Source organism: Vombatus ursinus, unplaced genomic scaffold, assembly GCF_900497805.2.
Source record: "Vombatus ursinus unplaced genomic scaffold, bare-nosed wombat genome assembly UNPS02015414.1, whole genome shotgun sequence".
Classification (NCBI taxonomy): Eukaryota; Metazoa; Chordata; class Mammalia; order Diprotodontia; family Vombatidae; genus Vombatus; species Vombatus ursinus.
In genome coordinates this window covers 633,757-646,063 of record NW_020955192.1, presented here as the reverse complement: position 1 = coordinate 646,063, position 12,307 = coordinate 633,757, and positions in this window count along the sequence as shown.

The following is a 12,307-nucleotide window of genomic DNA, read 5'->3' as shown; positions in this document are numbered from 1 at the left end:
TAAGACTGAGATAGGCCATTTCTTCTTATTTCTATGGCAGATTTACAGAAGTATCTGCCCATCCCCAATAGATCCACTTGCCATATTCTAGGTCATGCCTCACTCACTGTATATTTCATAGGCAATGCTATTCAAACCTGTTAATGATAAGACTTAGTATAAGTTCTTAAAACCTGACAAAATTGAATCATATTGGCCTTCCATTAATTATTTCCTGTGATGAAAAGCTTATGGTGTTAAACTTATAATCAGTCACCAGGGGATATAGGATAAATAGCAGACCAAGGTACTTCTAACTCATCTGAAAGTTTTGAGAGTTTCAATTTTCATGTACCATTTGATCTTTCTACTTTAACAAAACCTTGTAGTTTATAGGTAAGAGGAAAAAATGTTTTAAAAGATCCTTGATAACCTAACCTGTAAAATAGGTCCTTCTGTTATTTGATCTTATGAGATACTTCAAAGAAGAAAACATGACTTAAGAATTTCTTTACAACTAAAGAAATTTTATATGTGAAAGCCTTAATTCAACTTGAGAACCTATAGAAGGAAGGAAACAAGAAGTTATTAAGTATCAACTATGTACCAGACACTTCATGATTATTATCTTACTTGATCCTCACAACAACCCTGAGAGGTAGATACTATTAATATCCTCATTTTACCTTTGAGAAAATTGAAGCAGACAGAGGTTAAATGACTTTATACAGCTAGTAAAGGTCAGAGGCAGGATTTGAACTCAGATCTTTCTGACTCCAGGTCCAGTGCTCTATTCACTGTATCACTTAACTGCCTAAAGAATTACTAAACCATATTCAAAGCCCATGTATTTAGGCATTAAAATTCATCTTGTGGATATTCAAATGGACCTGAAGATTTATTACCTTGCTCTTCCTTTTTCAGTCTTGTTACCTGTTACCTCAAGGATCAAATTTAAAATATATAACTTAGTATTATCATCTTCACTTGGCCTCTTGTTAACATTTTCATAGACACAACAGAAGTTCTCAGTCTCCTAATATAATTGCAGCTATCATGAGTCCTTTAAGTATATTCTGTACCTATCAGAAAAGATTTGGAAGCCAACCACATATATCTTAATCTGATCTTATCGCCTTTCTCAAAGTAAGGTTTCCCACCAAGAATCACGGTTTTTTATATCTTTATCGTTTCCCTCCTTTGAGGATATATTTTATCTTCCTATCATGGGGGGTAAGTGTTATTCAGACAGAAGGAATGTGAGGCTATAATGACATAATCTTATCCTAAATATATAACTAATAAACCCATGAGAAAGGGTATGGCAAGTCCAAGAACTAATTCATCCTAGTTTCCTAGGTTAGGATGTTGAGACAAGCAATGGCCACAAAGTCCAAAGAGTAAACACAGGGTTCTTTATCCCCGCATCCTCATCATAGCAGGCTTAGTGATGCTAGGTGACTGCAATAGAAGGTTCATTATAGAACTTTTGCAATTCTTCCACAATGGTCAGGGAAATATGCTGTGAAAAGAGAAGGAAAGATATGGTTTTAATATTAGCAAGATAATTCTATTGGTACTAAGCCTAAAGGCACAGACTGATCTATCATAGGTAAAACAGGATAAAATTATTTCAGTTATGTTTAATTTCAAATAAAAGTAATAAAAAACATTTTGGAACAGCCAATCACACAACAGAGTTACACATTTTTCAAAAGGTCTCATAGAAGTCTTACAATCTAACAGGTGAGAAACCTCCCTGTTCAAAAAAGGAAATAGAACAGTGAGAAAATTGAGTCAGGATAATTCTGTCATTTCTTTCATAAAGCTTTCTTTTCAACCTTCCCAGACATCTATGTGCATCTTCATGATTTAGCATTTGGATATGACACTCCCTGCGAGTAACACTTGGCATTTACCTTTGAATGGAAGTGCTGGCTTAACAATTCAAATAGGTATACCTGGATTCAGTACACAGAGCAAATCAGATTACAGTCCTCCAAAATTCTATTTTTCATAGAAAGTTCCACTGCTTATAGCTTATGGGATGATACAACTATTCCTCTTATCAAAAGCAAAATCAGTAAGTTCACAATAAATATTAGTAAAAAGAAAACAAAACATATATTCTTAGTTTTTATTAAGTACTTACAAAGTCTTTCCAAAAGCTTTCAGTTTTTTCCCCTAGTTTGATACAGCCTGGTGCAAATATCAATCATTGGAAATTAAGAAAATTATCACATTCTGGGATTTTCTTTTGTTCCTCCAAATGAATTTCATTATTTTTTTTCAGTTCTATAAAATAATTCTTTGGTAGTTCGATTGGTATGGCATTGAATAAATAAATTAATATAGGCATTATTGTCATTTTTGTTATATTGGCTTTCTCTATCCATGAGTAATTAATGTTTCTCCAATTGTTTAGAATGCATGATAGTTCACTCAAAACCCAGAAGGACACTGGTTATGGTTAGCCCAGAGAGTTTATGTACTACACGTAAATACCTAGGGGAAAAAAGAAGTAAAATCTTTTAAACTGGAATCTGTGATCCAAAGTTTACTCAAAGATGTAATTCTGACATATACCAAATGAGGTACATTCTATACAACTAGTTTTCATGGATTTCATATCAAGTAGTCAGACAATTTATCTTAAAATCACTTCTAGAGTATAAGGAATTCTGTAATAGAAACTTTTTAAGCCATTTCCCCCATTTGGTTATAAATGTGTATGTGTTGTCTTAGTTCTTCTATAAATCAATTTACTGTGTTAGAACTTTCAAGGCTCTTATTATCTGCATATATTTTTGAATTTTCATCTTTCACAGAGTTGATAAGATTTTATGACCTTGCCTAGGTTGAAAATGCAGAAAGTTTGGAAAGTTCTCATAGAACTTCACAGATACTGAGACTTTTTCCTAAGGTCTTTCTTGTTTTTCCCAAACACCAATATTTTATGTGTATATAAATAATTCACACACATGCATGTAAACATGGGTACACACATATATGTATATATACATGTATATATCATAAACACACACAAAAATTTCTGCAAATGGAGAAATGATCTCCTCCTCCTCCTCCTCCTCCTTCTTCTTTATCTCTTTCTCTTCAGTACTAACATTGGGAGCATTAGGAACATAGAGATGAAACTATATTCTTCAAAAGCTTTGAAACTTTTAACAGAAAAGTTCTCACTATTTTCACCTTTTTTCTTTTGGTTGATCAGTCCTGGGTGGGGGGAATCATCTGTATTTATGAGGGCATAGAATATATATAATGCTAATAGCATATATTCTGTTACATTAAACAAACAAACAAAGTACAGTTTTCTAAAGTCTCAGGGCACAAGATCTTTTACCATGGTTCTAAACTCCCTTTTGCTTTAAATGCATTGAGAAAGAAAAATATCCAGGCAAGAGGTCATTCTGCAGTAGAGTGACTTTTCTGTTTTTTTTATGCCATCCAGTCTATTCTCAGTCTGGACTCAGGTCCTCTATCCTCTCCCCTCTCTTATGCTAGAGAGTTTGACAAATAGGGGAAACCAAAGAACCTAGTCTATCCTCAAGCTAGGTCAAGAATCACTGATTTTCAGTTTAACACATACACCAATGGATGTAGACTATCCTCAGGCTATGCTGGGAAACACTGACTGCCAGAGACTCTCAATTTGAGCTCTATCCATAGGTCTCTTCTAGATTTTTACAGGAGTTTTGTGTTAAGACAAAGTAGGACTTATACATTCACTCATGTGATCACATTATTCATATACAGCCAGCCCAAGTAGATGGCTTCTTTGGTTACCCTTACTGGAGAAAGATTTCCTAGAAGTTGGGGAACATGAGGTTCAAACTAAAATCTTAGTCCTAGTTCTAGTGTTGGTCAAATCAAGATGTGTTCTTCTCTATGAAGCATGGAATTCCCACATCCAGCCCTTGGGATCTCCCTTACCTAAGAGAACTTTTGGGAAGTAGGACTGTCTGCCAAGATGGATAGACTCAGGCTCAGTCAATGGTTTATGACTAAGAAAATCTCCAGGACAGAAGTGTTCTTCCTGTAAAGCTGTGTCAACAGGAAAAATAGTATTCTTTTCATCAACTTTTATGTGTTTAACTCTGGTCTCTTTGAAGCAAAGAAAATTTAGGGGAAATGACTCACCTTTCATGCACTTCCCTGACTTAGGTGTCAAATCACTCTAAAAGCTCAGAGAGAGTAAGGGTCATCCTACTTCTAACACCAAATTGTAGAGGAATTCTCTCAATCTCTTGGGAGAAACATACCCACCAGTAGGGGTCTGATGATTGTGGATAAAAGATAGGAGGCAGAATCAAGAGTGAAGAGATTTATTAGCATACTATTAAATCTATTCTCACTGATTACAAAATCAGATTCCTGGGGTACAGATTTGGTTTTTATAACATTTCAGACCTGCTTAGAGTACATAGTCAATCAGAAGTATTCTATGGCAACTTAGGACAGAAAAGTAAAGCATTTCATAGAAGAAGGAAGGGTAGAGAAAAAAGGGGAATCAGCCAGAGGAGAAATTAGGAGTATTAGGAATGCAAATGAAAGGATTTATTACTAGAATAAAAAATTCCTGATCAAGGGCAAGAGACAAGGGGAAGAGAAAAAATACTTTTGAAGTTGGAAAAGCAGTCATTTTAGATAAAACTGTAGTGTCTTTTATCTAAGAATAAGTAGTTATTACAACAGTGGACAAGATCATCCACTTTACCTTGCATAGTGTTTAAGGATTTTCTATTATTAGGCTACCTGGGGGTTTTATACAACGTCAGTATATTGAGATGTGAAATGATTGTGGCTCTTATACCTCCAACCCCCACCATCAAAGACATCTGCCTTCTGCTTTCTTTGAACTCTGTACTGGATCCTAATGAAAAGTCATGTTCCTGAATTCTTAGTGTAACTCTAAGAATCTTTACATAGTATGTGAACTTGGGAATTAGCCAACTGTGGCAAGGCAGGAAGAACATAGAATTTGTACTTAAAATCAGGGAGCAGGGTGCAGTGGAAGTAGGGAAGGGGCTGTTGCCAGGGGACCAGTCCAAAGTTAAGTCAGAATCCCCATCTGTAAAATGTGGGAAAATAAATCTACCTTGACCTTTCTTCCTTACCAGGTATGAGTGACTATAAATGAAGAGATAGTTTTTGTATAATTCTTTCTGGACCACCAAATACCAATTATTGTCATCATTATAATTAAATATTAAATATTTTATTGACATTTTATTTTTATATCACTATACACCTAAACTTAAATTTTTTTCAATATACCCCTCTCCTCTTTTCCTTTCTAGAGAGCCATCTCCTATAACAAAGAATAAACATATTCAGCATATACAACCAATATAGTGAAAACAAAAACAAAAATGTTCTTCACCCATAGTCCCCACATCTATAAAAAATGCATAGAATGTCTTCACATATTACTTCTTTGGGGTTGTTTGGTCATTACAATTTCATAGAACTCAGTTAAAATTGTTTTGTTGTCATTACTGTTTTCACTTACATTATTGAAATCATTCTGTATAATGTTTTCCTGTTTCTGTTTACTTTGCACACATTTATTTAGGTCTTCCTATGTCTATTCATACTTATCATATGCTTAACTTCATTGGGTTATTTTTCTTAATATGGTAGTGCTTTTTTATCATTCAGATTACAAATAGCCCAACTTAGTTTTGGGGTTTGTGCTCAGTTTATGGTTAAGAGGGAACAAATGAAACCTAATATTTTAAAAGTCAAAGATTAAATAAAAATGAATTATAAATATATTAACAAAATTAAAGAAAATATTAAATTAAAATGAATTACAAGTCAATGTCAATATATTACATTAAAATGAATTACAAATCATCTGTCAATATATTGACAGAATATATTCTAATTTACAAAAATGGGAATTATTTAAAGCTTTTCAGAATGGTTTCTTACATGAAGTTAGGCTCACCTGAAATAAAATGAATTTTTGGTTATCCAATTCATTTTAAGATGCACTAGGAGGAACTAGGTAGTGCCATGCAGGACCATCAGTCCCAGAACAGTCAATAGGAGTAAAAGCAGCAACTAGAGTGGCCTCTGATGCTGTGACATTTAGTAATATAGACTTTGTTTGCTGGGGTAAAAATCTATTATAAAACACTGAATTTTACCTCCTTTATCTCCCAGAAAGGTCTAGTAGGCCTTGGAAGTTCACTATGAGTCACTTTCACAGAAAGGTGAAAAAAAGTTTTCTGTCATCTAGTACCCAATTAGATTTATTTCAGGCGTGTGAATTGGTCTTAGCCATTATTTTTAGGTTTAGGAGAACCACATCCTTGAGAGAGCAAATATATGAAATGGAGAAAAGGTGCTATCTTATCACTCTATCTTTTAGGCTCACTCTTCTTTTATATTATATTATGCCTAAAAAAGAAAATATACAGAAATAACCATAGACACAGCTGGATGAATTCCACCCCTCTTCATGTTTATACTTGATTTTAAGTCTCCTATGAAAATAAAAAGGGGAGAATGTTCAGACTTACCAGCCACTGGTCTGACTTGACTTTTAACTTTAGTCACCTGTACTGCACAAAAAATTAACATTTGCTAACATGACAACAAATTCTGGCTGTCTAGAATCTCCCCAACTCTTGTCAGAACATGTTTTTGGTGTATTTGCATAAATATCTGGAAGCTATTAGCAGGAAATGACCATTAAAACGTATTTTCTTTGAGCCACTTTAGTGTTAATTATTTCTTACAATTATATAGTGTTTTTATGGAGCTATAGAAGTATATCATAGGATTATTTCTCTTTTTTGTGTAATTCTTTACAATTCTGATACCATAACCTTTTTGAGGCTTACTAAAATGAATGGACAGTCATTAATACTCTCTTTTTACATATGACAAATCGAATGGCAAAGAAGTTAAGTGATTTACCCAAGTCCATATTATTCTTGAGTGGTAGAGTAGGAGAAAAAAACCTGTTTTGATTCCAAATCTCGTACTATATCTAGTTCACTCTTCTGACAGAAGAAGCTAACTGCCTGGACTAGATAATAATGAAATGTTAAATGTTGTTTATAGATCTTTGAGTCCCAAGGTAGTAAATGGGAATCAAAGCTCTCCCAGGATTTCACTACAAAGATATTTTAAATTACATTCATTATAAATCAGGTTTGCCAAGAAAAAAGCAATTATTTGGTATGTTTGTACCCAGGATAATTAAATTCTCATTGACATCTCATATGTTGAAAACTCAGACCAACCTCTTCTCCCTTGGTAACTGGGTACAGGTTGTATGCAGAGAAGGAGGGGTAAAGTCTGTTCACTTGGAGTAAGCATAATGTCTTTTATTTCCATCTCTATCCTTTTATTTATGATTAGACACAATCAATTCTTTCCCACCTTCCTGCTGCTTATTGTAAAGAAGGCAAATATGGGTATGCCTGGCATGTGGTCCAGCCATGCCAAAACATTAAACTCATGATGGATGGATATCTATGAATTCAATATATGTGTTATTACAGCAGACCAAGAAGTAAAACTGACAAATCTGAAATCCAACCTGTAATATTTTCCTAAAGATCTGTCTAAAGTCAGCAATGTATTAATCTGTCTAAAATCTGAAAATCTGCCTGGATGGATTACATCACTTCTAGGTAGTAGCTGGTGGACAAGGAAGGGAAGTAAGTGGTTAGAGGCATAGGGGATTAAAAAATTAATACGGAGCCTATAGTTTGACCAAAAATATGCCTGTAAGATTTATAAAAAGAGATCATTCTTATTTTTAATAGTAATATAATGTTAATTGCAAAATAAAAGTTGGTTCATGTATTTTTCTTATGTTTTTGATTTTTTAAATTAATTTATTTTAAACATTCTTTTCTTTTTAAATTATGAGTTCCAAATTCTCTTCCTCCCTCCCACCTGCCTCCCACACCCACTGAGAAGGGAAACAATATATTAATTACACATATGAAGTCATACAAAATGAATTTACATATTAGCCTTTTTTTTAAAAGCAAAAAAATAAAGAAAATGAGAAAAGTATATTTCAATTTTCACTCCAAGTTTCCTGGGCTGTCTCTCTGGAGGTGAATAGCATTTGGTCATCATGAATCCTTTGGAATTGTCTTGGATCTGGTATTGGTCTTGTTGTTACTGTGCACAATGATCTCCCAGTTTTTCTCACTTATATGGAATAGTTTATATGTCAGATTTATGGATAAAGGAAGAATTTAGGACCAAAGAAGAGACAGAGAGCATTTTGAGATATAAAATGGATAATTTTTATTATAATAAATTAAACAGATTTTGAAGAAACAAAACCAATGCAGCCAAGATTAAAAGGAAATCAGAAAACTGGGGAAAATTTTACAGGAATTGCCTCTGATAAAGGCTTTATTTCTCAAATATATAGAGAACTGAGTCAAAATTATTCCACAATTGATATATGGTCAAAAGACATGAACAGGCAGTTTTCAAAGGAAGAAATTAAAGCAATCTATAGTCATATGAGAAAATGCTCTAAATCACTACTGATTAGAGAAATGCAAATGAAAACAACTCTGAGCTACTACCTCACACCTATCAGTTTCACTAATATGACAGAAAAGGAAAATGATAGATTTTGGAGGGGTGTGGGAGAATTGGGATACTAGCACACTGCTGGTGGAGTTGTGAACTGATCCAACCATTCTGGAGAGCAATTTGGAACTATGCCTAAAGAGCTATAAAACTGTGCATACCCTTTGACTCAGCAATATTACTGCTAGGTCTATAATCCAAAGATATTTTTTTTAAAAAACAAAGGTGAAATGACCTATTTCTACAAAAATATTCATAGTAGCTCTTTTTGTGGTGGCGATTGGAAATTGAGGGGATGCCCATTAATATGGAAATAGTTGAACAAGTGGTGGTAGATAATTGTGGTAGAATACTATTGTGCTATAAAAAATGATGAGCCGAATGATTTCAGAAAAACCTAGAAAGACTTACATTGAATTGATGCAGAGTGAAATGAGCTGAACTAGAAGAACATTGTACACAGTAACAGCAATATTATATGATGATCAACTCTGAATGACTTAGCTATTCTCAGCCATACAATGATCCAAGGACTTATGATGAAAAATGCTATGCACCTCCAGAGAAAAAATTGATGGAATCTGAAGACAAAAAGCATACTATTTTTCACTTTCCTTATTTTTTTTCATGGATTTTTTTGGTTTGTGTTTTCTTTCACAACAGGACTAATAGGGAAACATGTTTTACATGATTGCACATGTATAACCTATATCAAGTTGCTTACCATCTCAGGGAGGGGTAAGGGGAGGTAGGGAGCGAGAGAATTTGGAACTCAAAAATTTTTTTAAAATGAATGTTAACAATTGTTTTTACATGCAATTGGGAAAAATGAAATGTTATTTTTTAAAAAAACAGAGAATATTAAAGAAAAAAAGAAAAAAAATTTGAAAAACCCCAGAGAGTATTGCCACCTTGATCTATTTGAAGTCTCTTAGACTCAGAAGGCATTCTTTTGGGGCTGATGGAGAGAGGTAAGAGGTATCATTCTACAGGACCAAAGAGCATGATATAGTACCTTCTCTGGCAGAGGTGAGGGGCTATTATGGTTACTTTATGGTGCACAAAGGGAAATAAAAGGCCAAGGTCAATCCACATTCTTTTGACTAGGAAATGAAATTTAGAGGGAATAGAAATTCTTAAAAAGACTTTCTAGTGCAAAGTATCCATTGTAGATTTTTTATTAGAAAAGAACATTTTAAGGAAATGAGGATTCTGAACTCAAATAGAGAAGGGTAAGAAAGGATTATGTTACATAGGCTACTCAATCATGTCTCATGTCACAATATTTCCTTTAACTTCACCCAATCTCCAGAGGTCCATCATGCCAATAACTCAGCTTAAAGTCAAATCATTAAAATTTTATAACTAGTACTGGGGCTATATGCTTATGACCATTCTCAATATTTTAAGATAAACCACTCAATTTGACCCCTATAAGTAGGCAAAACTTGACTTATACCTTCAATTTCATTAAACTCAGTTAAAAGTATTTATTAAGTAACCAATATATACAACATGTGGTGGGCTGTGGGGGACCATACATGAAAAATGAAGTAATACTCAACATCAAGCTGCTTTCTGTGTTTGAGTAGCAGTAAGTTCATTGCACTTCATCAGCAAGGCATGATAGATTACAAGATAGAATACGAGAGACATTGATGAGCAAGGAATGATGAGACATAGTAACTGACTGGATGTAGGGGGAGGCATAGCAAAGAATAAAAAGTGATACCAATGTCTCAAATCAGGGGCAGTGGTGAAATGATGAAATGATTTTGAGTAAGGGTGTTTTGGAATAGAAGTGATGAGTTCTGTTATTTAAAGTTTGATTTTGAAGTATCACTTGGATGTCATGTAAAATTGAGTCTAGAGCTCAGGGAAGAATTTGATATGGAAATATGTATTTGGGAATCCTCTGCTTGAAAGTGGGAATTGGAACCTTTGGAGAGGTTCATAGTGCCATGAGAAAAGTATAGGGAGAGGAGAGAAGAGGGCAAAAAACTAGACCCTCCTCACAGAGTAAGGCCTTAAAAAAGATTTTTTGAATTGAATCAAAATAATGGGGACAGCTAAGTCATATGATCTTTAATAGCAGTGTATATGGTCAAAATTACACTTTATGAAGCCCAAAATCTGGTGTCCAAAGGTTGCCCGTGAACAACTCTATTAGCTCTATGTTTATGATACAGTGTTAGACAACTCAGCTGACACCAATATGACTGATAAGACAGATTGCCATCATAATATTTTTAACTTTTCTCAGCACTAAAAAAAAAAGTTAAATCACTGTATTTTGTAACCTCAGTAAGTGGAAAGACTCATCTTAGCATTATTGAATGAACTGGGCATAAATTTGTAGATGGGTGGGGGATAAGTTAACATGGAGCGTTGCATGAATAGCCTTGATTATGGAATCTGGTTCCCGAATCTTGTTTAATTTACATCATGCTGCCTTACCCCTGCAGTCTACCTATGACTGTGAGAGGAAGGTTAAGTTATTAGAGAATTTAGGTGGCTAATACCAAGTAGGCAAGTCCTGAGGGGATTTCTCTTTCTAGGCCATGACAGCAACCATGTCTTTCTCTCTTCCATGGAAGCAGATAAGTTTGACAAGAAATCCAGCAAAAGCTCTTTTGTTTCATCTGTAAGGACTATTTCACAGATTCCATCACCAATGACTGTACACACAGTTTTTGCAGAAGTTACATTTTCAGGAGCTGAGAGGAAGTTGCTACACCATCTTCCTGATCTGAATGCAGAGAAGTCTCTCAGATGAGAGACTTTCAGACCAATGTGCATCTGGGTAAATTGACTGTCATTGACAAGCAGCATAGACTTCACCCTTCCCAGATTTCTGAAAGACAAGTGTGGGAGACACCAGGAGCCCAAATGATTATTATGTGAGAAAGAGCAGAAATAATTCTGTCTTTCCTGCTTTGAAATGCAGGAACACAGTGATCACACACTCTATTCCACTGATGAGACTGCTGAGGACTATAGGGTGAATAACTCAGTCAGCAAAAATTCCCCACACATTGCAAAATTCTGATGGCTGATGACCAGCTTTAATGTAACTATGTCAGTGTAGAATTACAGAAGTATAGGATCTCAGAGCTGGAAGAAGAAATACCTCAGAAATCATCTTATCTATACTTAGAAAGTAGTAATCCTCTCTACAAAATCCCTAAAGAGTTGTTTCCTAGCACCCACTTGTAAATCTCTAGGGATAATAATAGCTAACATTTATATTATATAGTTTTTACTGCATGCCAGGCACTGTGCTAAGCATTTTACAATGATTACCTTACTAGATCCTCACAACAACCCTAGGAAGTAGGTGCTATTATTATCCCCATTTTAAAGATGAGGAAACTGAGGTAAACAGAGTTTAAATGATCTGCCCAGAGTTATACAGTCAATAAGTGTGTGAGCATAGATTTAAAGTCAGGTCTTCCTGATTTCAGATTTGGTCATGCATCCACTGTGCCACCTAATTGCATTGTTACAGCAAGATGCCCATAATAATGAAATCCCTGTCCCAGTTGCTACCATAACAAAGGAAGTCACCCTCCACAATGTATAGGGATTGTTGGCTGCCTCTATTAACTTTAAGTCACTGTCCAGGTGTTTGTGATCCTTATGTTTCCATATAAACTCTAACATAGCTAATGTGTCTAAGTCAGACAGATTGACAACTGAACAGCAGCTGTATGGAACTGAAATCTCT